General features: G+C 39.7%; 1 non-coding gene across 1 annotated transcript; it reads right to left on the bottom strand.

Moving 5' to 3' along the window:
* Window positions 1-6,951: 6,951 nt before the first annotated feature.
* On the bottom strand, window positions 6,952-7,015 carry LOC143440507 (U7 small nuclear RNA). The gene has a single exon (XR_013108161.1). It is a non-coding gene; the product is annotated as a U7 small nuclear RNA (small nuclear RNA).
* Window positions 7,016-10,846: the final 3,831 nt, after the last annotated feature.

The raw sequence follows: 10,846 nt of genomic DNA, 5'->3' as shown, positions 1-10,846 counted from the left end.
CAAATTTGTGTCCTTCCTTGAGCCTGGGGTCTGTGAGCCTTGCTTACCTTTTAGGAAACATGTCCTCATTTTCACATTCTATTTCGCTATTAAGACCTGCACAGGGTGTGGGAACACTTGGGAATACTAATCACACAGCAGTTCCTTCAGGCTGACTTCATTACTCTATGGAAGCTATTTATAATGGTCTTATTTTGGTTTTTGTTGTTTACATAAAAAAAAAAAAATCCCAAGGAGCTGCATATCTTCTCTGTTCAACCTTACCATTGGTGAAATACAAATAATTCCTTTAAATACCCAGTCATGATTGAACATGTAAATAGAGTCATTTTATCTTTTCCTTGTGATCTTCTTCAAGAAAAGCAAAGGCTTTAAGTGTGGAAATTAAGCTACCTATGATGATTACAAATAATATAATTTCTCCTAGGAAATATTTATTGAGCACTTATTAGAAGACAGGCAAAAGATGGTAGAAAGCCTGTTCCCACAACAGTTGGTTCCATGAACCTTGGGAGGATGGGGTTAAAAATGAGACAGACTGACTCCTGGCCTGGAACACTGGTTCCTTCTGGTCTGGGCCAGAGCACTGAGCAGACCTTGGGTGGCAGCTCTGCCTCCAACATCCAAGAACCCAGAGGAAGCAGGGATCCCAGGCACTCGAACTCAGGCAGTGTCCTAGGTAAGCAGACAGCAGGGCCCCCCCTAAACAGGGAGTAACTGGGAACCAATAGGACCCAGGAAGTTACTCCTGGCCGGGAACACTGGTTCCTTCCGATCTGGGCCAGAGCACTAAGCAGATCTTGGGTGGCAGCTCTGCCCCCAACCTCCAAGAACCCAGAGGAAGCAGGGATCCCAGGCGCTCTAACTTGGACAGTGTCTTAGAAACTAGTTCTCAGATCTGAGGCCTAGATCAGACCTCTGCCAGGTCTGCTGTTGTGTGGACCCCGGATTCCACCTGAGACATACTAGAAGGTCCATTCAATCCAGATCCACAGAGGAACAAATGAACTCAGAGCTTCAGACAACATATCCTGAGATATTCTAGAGGAGACACTGCACCCAGAACAGCAGACACCTAGCTGGACTACTACCTTGGAGGCACCATATCCTGAGGCATCCTAGAGGTACCACTGTAATCAGTGCAGCTGGAAAAGATCACAGAGACATCTGGACCCCTAGGAGATCAGACACAAGCTAGATAACTAGAAAGACAGGCTTCAGTCAGAGACAGCAAGTACAGGCAGCACTAGAGTTAACCAGATGGCAAAAGGCAAGAGCAAGAATGTAAGCAGCAGAAACCAAAGTTACATGGCATCATCAGAACCCAGCTCCCCCATCAGAGCAAGCCATAAACACCCCATCACACCAGAAAAGCAGGAATCACTTCTCATGATGATGATAGAGGGCTTTAAGAAAGACATAAATAACACTCTCAAAGAACTTAAGGAGAGCACTGGTAGACAGATAGAAACCCTTAAAGAGGAAACACAAAAATTCCTTAAGGAATTTCAAGAAAATGCAACCAAACGGGAAAAGGAATTAAACAGAACCATGCAGGATCTAAAAATGGAAGTAGAAACAATAAAGAAATCACAAAGGGACAATACCCTGGAGATAGAAAACCTAAAAAAAAATCAGGAGTCATAGACACAAGTATCACCAACAGAATACAAGAGATGGAAGAGAGAATCTCATGTGCAGAAGATACCATGGAAAACATTGACACAACTGTCAAAGAAAATGCAAAATACAAAAAGCTACTAACCCAAAATATACAAGAAATCCAAGACACAATGAGAAGGCCAAACCTAAGGATAATAGGTATAGATGAGGGGGAAGACTCCCAACTAAAAGGACCAGAAAATATCCTCAACAAAATTATAGAGGAAAACTTCCCTAACCTAAAGAAAGAGATGTCCATAAATATACAAGAAGCTTACAGAACTCCAAATAGTTTAGACCAGAAAAGAAATACTTCCCGCCATATAATAGTCAAAACATCAAATGTACAAAACAAAGAAAAAATACTAAAAGCAGTAAGGGAAAAAGGCAAAGTAACATATAAAGGCAGACCTATAAGAATTACACCAGACTTCTCACCAGAGACCATAAAAGCCAGAAGATCCTGGACCGATATCATACAGACCCTAAGAGAACACAAATGCCAGCCCAGACTACTATACCCAGCAAAACTGTCAATCATTATTGATGGAGAAACCAAAATATTCCATGACAAATCCAAATTTACACAGTATCTCAACACAAATCCAGCACTTCAAAGAATAATTGGTGGAAAACTCCAACACAAGGAGGGAAACTACAACCTAGAAAAAGCAAGAAAGTAATCTTCCAAAAACCCCAAAAGAAGATAGTTACACAAACATATCTCCACGGATGTTAGTCCAAAAGCTTGGATTAGCGAAGACTCAACCCACAGACCACATGAAGCTCATGAAGAAGGACGACCAAGAGGGGATGCCTCAGTTCTACTTAGAACGAGAAATAAAAATGCTCAAGGGAGCAAATAGGGAAACAAAACATGGAACAGAAACTGAAGGAGGGGCCATCAGGAGACCTTTCCACCTGGGTATTCACCCCATGTACAGCCACCTAATCTAAACACTGTTGTGGATGGCTGGAAGTGCATAATGTGAGGAACATGATATAGCTGTCTCCTTAGAGGTCAGCCAAAGACTAAAACACTCAGAGGACAATGTTCACAATTAACCACTGATATGATCAGGGGTTTCCCAATGGAGAACTTAGTGAGAGGACTGAAGGAGCAGAAAGGGTTATTGACCCCAGGTGGAAAGCAACAATACCAAACAACCAGAGCCCCCACCCCCAGGGTCTAAACCACCAGCCTGGGAACACATAGGGAGGGACCCAAGACTCCAGAGGTATATGTAGGGGAGGATGGCCCCGTCGGACATAGGTGGGAGAGGAGTTTCTTGGTCCCATAAAAAAAAAATGAATGAAAAATTAATGAATGAACACACGGGGGGGGGATGTGAGGGCAGGGAGGGGATAGTGAGGGGGGTAGGTGTGGTCACTGCCTCATAGAAGCATGAGGAGGGGGATGGGATAGGTTTCTGGGTGGTGGGAGGAAGTAGGCTAAGGGGATAAAATCTGAAATGTAAATACTACAACCAATTTTAAGAAGCGGGGGAAAAAAAAAGTCTTCAGAACCAACATCTTTAAAAAAAATGTCAGGCCCCTGGGGGTGGGAAATTTTTTTTTTCTTGATACTAAAACTTGTTCTGAGAATTGTATATTGCAGAATACACAGCCTTGGTGTATCTACTCATCAAGCATACTGAGCAGACCTGCCCAAACCTCTGATGTCCTGGAATTCCATCTGGATTCAGTGAAGACACAGCATCAGAGGCTTATCAACTTACTCTCCCCCCCCCACCCCTCTTCTAAAATCTCAACGCCCTTAATCAGCTTGAAGAAGTTAAAGAAGAGTCAGCGCCCCTATTCCCTGAGCTTGGGGACTAATGTGGTTAATAATGGTCTGTCTTTCTAGGGACAAGTAGTGGTTTTGTTGGAACAGGGGGGATTAGCTAGGACTTACTGCATAGCCATAACCTACTGGTAGAAATCTGTATAATTATTATCAAGATGAAGTTATAAATTCTTAAATGGTACAAAATTTACTTTGATCTCAAATTTAAGGTTTTCATTGGTACGAGCTCCTTATTAATATAAACGTGAGATGAATATTGATACGCTCATGGGCATTGTGCCTGTATAACACCTTTAGAAATACAGGGCCTAGACCCAGCCCTTTTTTTAACTTTTTTAACTTATTTGGGACGGTTAACCTATGAGTTAAGGGACTATAGCAAATTCATATTTTTGAGTTTATTGTTAGGGTGCTTTCCATATTTTACTTAGAAATAGCTGAGAGGAGTTAACAGAAAACAGTCCAGGTTACCTTACATGGATAGTTGGTTTTCAAAACATCAGAAGTCCATAGAACTGATGCTACAAATATTTATATATTAATGTTCATATTGATTAGAGACCTGTCTGCTCCTGACAGCTTCCTGTCGTGGATTCTAAGAAGAAATTGAGCATCCTTGGAGTTACTCCAGTTGTGTGGTAACAGCCACTAGGCAAGAATTGCCTCTCTCCATCTACAGACAAATTACTGTCCAGAAAAGGACACACATGCAGAATAGTCGACTGATTATATCTGCCTAGACAGAGTAATCAGTCCTTAATAATCCTGCATCACCAAGGTCTGTCAGATGATTCTGGGCCAGAAGGCTGAAGATTTGATGCTCCAACGTTCGGTAGTATAGGGGCTTTTCAGGTGTTCAGAGGTCTCTATAAATTGGCTAAGTTTTAGAAGCTATGATTTGTGCTTCCCACAATTATAGTTAACTCAGTCATTCTGGATTTCTGATGGGGTTGAAAACTTATAGCTATTTACTTTGTGAGAAAAGATCTGAGTGTATGGTCATCAGCTGACATTCATCCTAAAGCCAGGTTCAGAACTAAATGTTTTAGTTAGTATAGATGACAGAGGTGCTGGTTAGTCAACAAAATGATGGACTGGGTATTAAGACTATCTTGTACCTCACTGGTACAAATTGGCATAATTATGCTCTAATTGTATTTTGAGAGAAAAGTTTTATTTTAACAGGAAGGGTGATGTGTAGGAGGAGCTAAGGTAGGAGGAGTACTGAGAGGAAGAAAAGGAGTAAGAAGAGGAGGAGAAGAAGGATAGGAGAAGCTAGGTGATGAAAGAGAGAAAGAGGGGGGAGACAGGGAGGCAGATATTCATGTATCTCCACCAGTCAAAGATAGTTGTTATATCTAGGTCGGTCAGTGGGTTACACCTCTGATTGAACAATTCCAAACTTATAACGCTTATGATTAACATTATTTAAAAAAAATGTATAAATGCAAAAAGGAAAAGGGGGCATGGGATGGGGTTTTCTAAGGGGGGGGGAATGGGGAAAGGGGATGGCATCTGAAGTGCAAATAAAATATCGAATAAAAAAAAAAAGAAAAAAAGATGAGACAGACCAAAGTCTCACTCAATAGCTGACTTTATTCAGACCATTGGATAACTTGTACTCTGAGGGTATTCTGAAGCTTAAGAATGCTCAAATGAGCAAAGTTTATATGGTTTTAGGTTGCATATAGTCACAGGTTCAATCATGCTTAAAAACATCATCTGAATAATCATAGATGATGGGAACTCAGAAGGAAACCCACTCCTGTTTACTACACCTGAGAAGAGCACTAAAGCACATTCCAAGAAAAACCCATGTTTGGAGGAACAGAGGTCACAGGTCACTCATCCTGTTTATTTGTTTTCTCATAAGTTCTAAGATGTCTCACAGAGCTTCACTTGTGGACCATGTTCTTGGGCCATGGTAAGCAAAATTAAACCCTGACTTTTACAAAGTTCGTAATTAATCATGGAAGAGAGCTGGTCAGTTACCATAAAGAATAACTGTGACAGGTATATGTGTAGAGTTCTCTAAAAAGAATAGAAAGGAATCCAACATAGAGAACACACAAAACTAACTGAGAAATTATTATGGCCACTGATCCTTATGGAGTGCTTTTAGATCTCACTCAAACCTTTTTCATTAGTTCACACGATTGTACAAAATAATGGGTTTGCTCATGATGTTTCATGTGTTAGCCATGTGCTTTGGCCATATTTGTATTCCTAACAACCCCTCATCAGCACTATTCTCCTACAAAACCGTACCTCCTTTGTCTTTATGCCTTTATACGTAGTTTTTAAAATGAATTTTATTGTATTGGGTGTGTGTTTGTGTGTGTGTGTGTGTGTGTGTGTTGTGTAGTTGAATACAAGAGATGGAGAAACAGGCAGTTCTGAGCCACCTAATGTGTGTCCTGTGAACCAAGCATGGGTCCTCTACAAGAGCAGTACACGATCTTTGTCTCTAAGCCTTCTCTCCAATACCTTAGTCTTATCACTTACATTTATGTATATTGTATTTGAGAGTGTGCATATGTAAGTGCATGTACTATATGAGAGTGTGTGTATGTGTGTGCATGTGCTTATAGAGGCTCCTCTAGAGCTGAGTGCTGAGAACCAAGTCAGATCCTCTGGAAGAGCAGTTTAAATTCTTAACCACTGAGCCATCTCTCCAGCCCCACTCTTTACTACATTTTTAAATGTTGTATGTGAAAAAAAAAAATATTTGTCTGAATTTGGCTTATTTTTACTTATCATAATAATCTCGAGTTCCATGCATTTTCATGCAAAAGAGTTTTCATTATTGGTTGAATAATTCCTTTTTGCATCTATAAGCACCACCTTTTCTTCATCCACTGATCTGTTAGGTGACATCTAGGCTGATTGTATGATTTGGCTATTTACTGTGAATACTACCACAATGTATATGGATGTAAGGAGAAAGAGGAAGAACAGGAAGAAAAGAGGAGAAGGAGTTAGGACAAGTGTTTACTTCATACAGTTATTTCTAGAATAGATCCTGGCTATGTATCTGTAAGGATACTTTCATATAAACATACATACATAAATACAATAGTAAATTTTAAAAATCAATTGTTAATGGAAAGGGAAAAAATTACAGGTCAACAAGATGGATCAGCAGAAAAAAGATGCTTACTGAGAGCCAGAGCACCTGAGTGTGATCACTGGGATTCAGGCACTGGATGGAGAAAGCAAATTCCAAGAAGTTATATTCTGATCTCTACATACTAGATACACACAGACATACACACAGACACAGACACACAGACACACACACACACACACACACACACACACACACACACACACACACACGCATGTATGCCAAGAACCAACCTCAGCTTGGAATAAGGTTCAGAGAAAGGGGTGTTTGGGAGTGGCAGAAGAAGCAACTTGAAGTCAATGATAGGATAGAAGCTGACAGCTCTCTTCTGCTTGAGATAGCTATCTAGGTAGCTCAAGATTTTTCTGACGGAAGTCAGAAAACCTGCTAGAAGAATTCTAAAAGAATTGTAATAACTCTCTAGATAGCTCAGCTCTTGAGGACAAAGGCCCAGACTTTTATTTGCATATCAGTTCAGTCATTTACCCCAGGTTCCCTTTTGATTATCCCATGACCTTAGTCCTTTGATTCTTAGCGAAAGGAAAAAGACAGGAAGTAAAATTTTTAATAGAGCAATCCTATGTGGTTCACTGGAAACAGTGCTTGTGATTGCCAAATCTAGACATAGAGGCTATTTTTATGTGAAACGTTAGCTTTCTTTTTTCTAACTCCTTCGCTGACTAAACTTGGCTGTCATGGAACTTGCTCTGTAGACAGATCTTGAGCTTGCCAGCCTTTTAAAACACAAACAGTAAGCTTAACTGAGTGAGATCCTGCCCTGAGAGCACCAGTCCCTCATTTCCTGGTGCTCTTTTATTACTTGAACCATGAGTCTTCTTTTTTTAACTATGCTTTTCCTTTTACTGACTCAGTGAAGCTTTCTCTGTTCTTTCAGGTTCATGAAGCCCCTCATACAATTCATATTGCATCCTTTTATTTTGCATAGTTGAGAAAATGTTTCTACATTCTTGAACTCATGTTTTCAGAGTTCTTTCCCACAGCCTTAAAGGCTGACCTGAAGGTCACAGCATTACCATTTTGCTGAGAGATATTAGACACATTCTCGCTTTCCAGACTCATGCTGTTTCTAATTGTCATGGACTCATTAACCTTGGCAGAAAGAGAATTCCTCAATAACTTTGGCAGGGAGAACACTCCCCAGAACATGAGACATATATGCATTATTATGCAAACCAGCCTTGCATTTTGAGTCTACAGCAACCTTCTGCACTCATGGAGTTTCATAAGCTGTTGGCTCTGCTCCAGGGATGGGTACTGTGCCACACCATCCCTTCTGCTGTCATGCCAAATGTACACATGCACACACAAATATATATTCCATTATTCCATTTCTGAATTTTAGGTTAGAAAGTGTGTTAGACTCAGCATAAAGTAAGAATCTAGTAGGGAGAAGAGAGGTTTGGGAAAGCAGTTGGGAACCAGTAAAGTGCCAGGTAAACCTAACTGAGGAAACTAAACATAAGTTGAAACTCTTAATGGGTAAAAATTTTCAGAAAAGTAAAGATAGGCTGAATTAATATTTCAGTGGCTGAAATAACGGTACTGAAAGAAAATGAAAAGATATTAGAGAAATCCACTCAGACATTTTCTTATTAACCCATGAGTGATGATTATAGTCCACACAAAGGGTGGTGTTGAAAGGAGCAGCAACTGGGGCATGTTCAGCCAAAACTGTTGGAAATGGGTAGTTCATTGGCTGTGGGCACTGAGTGACAAACAGGAGGGGTGAAAATGCTTACTGTCAACAAAGAGTCTTCAGCTGGGGAAGCAGGTAGAGCTTCACCAGCTCTGTGGCTGACTATTGTGACCCTCCTTGCTCTCTGTCCCCATCTCCAAGGAATCACATAGACCATCTCCTCCTTTCCCCCCTGATTCATCATTTTATCTAAGCCAATTCCTGCCATAGCAGCTATTCCCTGGGAATCTGCAGGACACTCCAGCCAGGAAAGCAAGTAGCCAGTCAGTGAGTCTTCACAGTTCTTCAGTTTCACCCCCAGCTTCCCAGCAGACCACCTGCTGTAGTCTCCCCTTCCTCTCTGTCCCCATCACCAGTTTTTCAGGTAGAGGTTCTTTAACTCTCCTCCCTACTTATCCTGTTATTCCAACCTCCTAATTCAGCAGGCATTCTCTAGAAACCCAGCAGTCAAGCCTACCAGAGAATCAAATAAGCTGGTGAAATGAGTACTTTAGCTTCAGATTTTTACTCTTCCTCTGTCTTCCATATAAAACCCCCTAGCCCCATACCCAGCTCTGTAGCCGACTACTTGTTGCTGTGCTCTCTTCTTACTCCCTGCTACTATTCTCAGAAGTCTGAGCAGATCCTGGTGGAACGCCCTGCTTTCATCCCTCCTGAAGACTCCCTCAGGACCCCCTGCTAGTCCACCCTCATGTTTATCAAATGATAGGTCATGCAAACAAAAACTAAACAGAAAAATGCTAGAGTTAAATGACATCATAAACCAAATGGACCTAACAGATATTCACAGAATGCTTTATCCAATCACAATCAATTTCTTCTGAGCAGCTCATGGAACTTTCTCCATAATTGACCACATACTTGGACATAAAAGAAGTCTTAACAGATGCAAGAAAATTGAAATAACATCCTGCATACTATTAAACCATCATGGATTAAGGCTGGATAGCAACAACAGGAACCACAGAAATCTAACAAACACATGGAAACTAAATAACTTACTACTAAACAAAACTAGAGTCAATATTAAGAAAAAAATTACCCTTCCACACAGATGAAGCAGATTCGCATCTTGATCTTCATACAGGTCTCACAACAACTGGAGTAGGGGCTGTCCTTGAACCTGTTTTCTGCCTATGGATTCCATTCACCTTTGCCACTTTGTCTGGCCTCAGTGGGAGAAGATATACCTAGTCCTGTAATGACTTGATTTACCAGGTTAAGGTGATACCCAGTGTGGGTATCCCTTCTAAGAGAAGAATGGGAGAGGGGAATGGATGGAGGAAATGTGAGGGAGCACCTGGAGGAGAGGGGTACAGATATTGGGATTTGAACTGAATAATTTAATTAATAAAAAAGAAAAAATGAAGTCTTTCTAGAATTAATAAAAATAAAAACATAAAATACCCAAACTTATGGGGTGCAATGAAGGTGGTTCTAATAGGCAAATTCATAGCACTAGGTGCCAACATAAAAATGTTTTGAAAGATCTCATACTAATAACTTAACAGCACATCTGAAAGCTCTAGGAAAAAGAAAGACGAAGAAATCACACCCACAAGGTATACATGGCAAGACATAATCAAACACAGGGCTAAATCAATAAAATAGAAACAAACAACAAAAAATAGTATAAAGAATCATTGAAACAAAGAGTGGGTTTCTTGAGAAAATCAATTCAATTGACAAAACCATATTGAAATTAACTAACAGACATAGAATATCTAAGTTAATAATATTAAAAATAAAACAGGGACATAACAAGAGACACTGAAGAAACCCAGACTGTCATAAGTATGTACTTTAAAAACTTCCTAAAGGAAATGGATATTTCTTAAATATAAGCCACATATAAAAGTTAAATCAAAATTAGATAAAAAATTTAAACAGATGTATACTTCTAATGAAATAGAAACAGTATTCAAGAGTCTCCCAACCAAAAAATGACAAGGCCAGATGGTTTTAACACAAAATTTACCAGAAATTTAACTCTTTCAAAGCAGTGTTAAAACCAATACTTCTCAAATTATTTCACAAAATAGAAACAGAAGAAGTATTTCCCAATTCATCTTAAAAAGCCACAGTCAATCTGATACACAAACTCATTGGACAGAATACCATTAATACAGGCATCAATATCAACAGTTAACAAATGGAACCTCGTGAAACTGAGTAGCTTCTGCATGGTGAAAGATACTGTCAATACACCAAAATGGCAGCCTACAAAACGGGAAAAATTTTTTATCAATTCAGCATCTGACATTGAGCTAACATCCAAAATACATAAGTAGCTCAAAAATAAAAAACCCTTACATATCAAGAAAATAAATAACCCAATTAAAAATGGGGTACAGATCTAGAGAATTCTCAAAAGATGAAACACAAATGACTGAGAAACTCTTAAAGAAATGTTCAACATCCTTAGTCATTAGGGAAATGCAAAGCAAAATTACTTTGAGATTTCATCTTACAGCTGTTAAAATGGCTAAGATGAATAAAATAAAAGACAGCTCATACTATTAATTATACAAAG

This window comes from Arvicanthis niloticus, chromosome 29 (genome assembly GCF_011762505.2).
Source record: "Arvicanthis niloticus isolate mArvNil1 chromosome 29, mArvNil1.pat.X, whole genome shotgun sequence".
Taxonomy (NCBI): Eukaryota; Metazoa; Chordata; class Mammalia; order Rodentia; family Muridae; genus Arvicanthis; species Arvicanthis niloticus.
The sequence above is the reverse complement of the archived record's forward strand: the minus strand, read 5'-3'. Positions and strand labels throughout refer to the sequence as shown.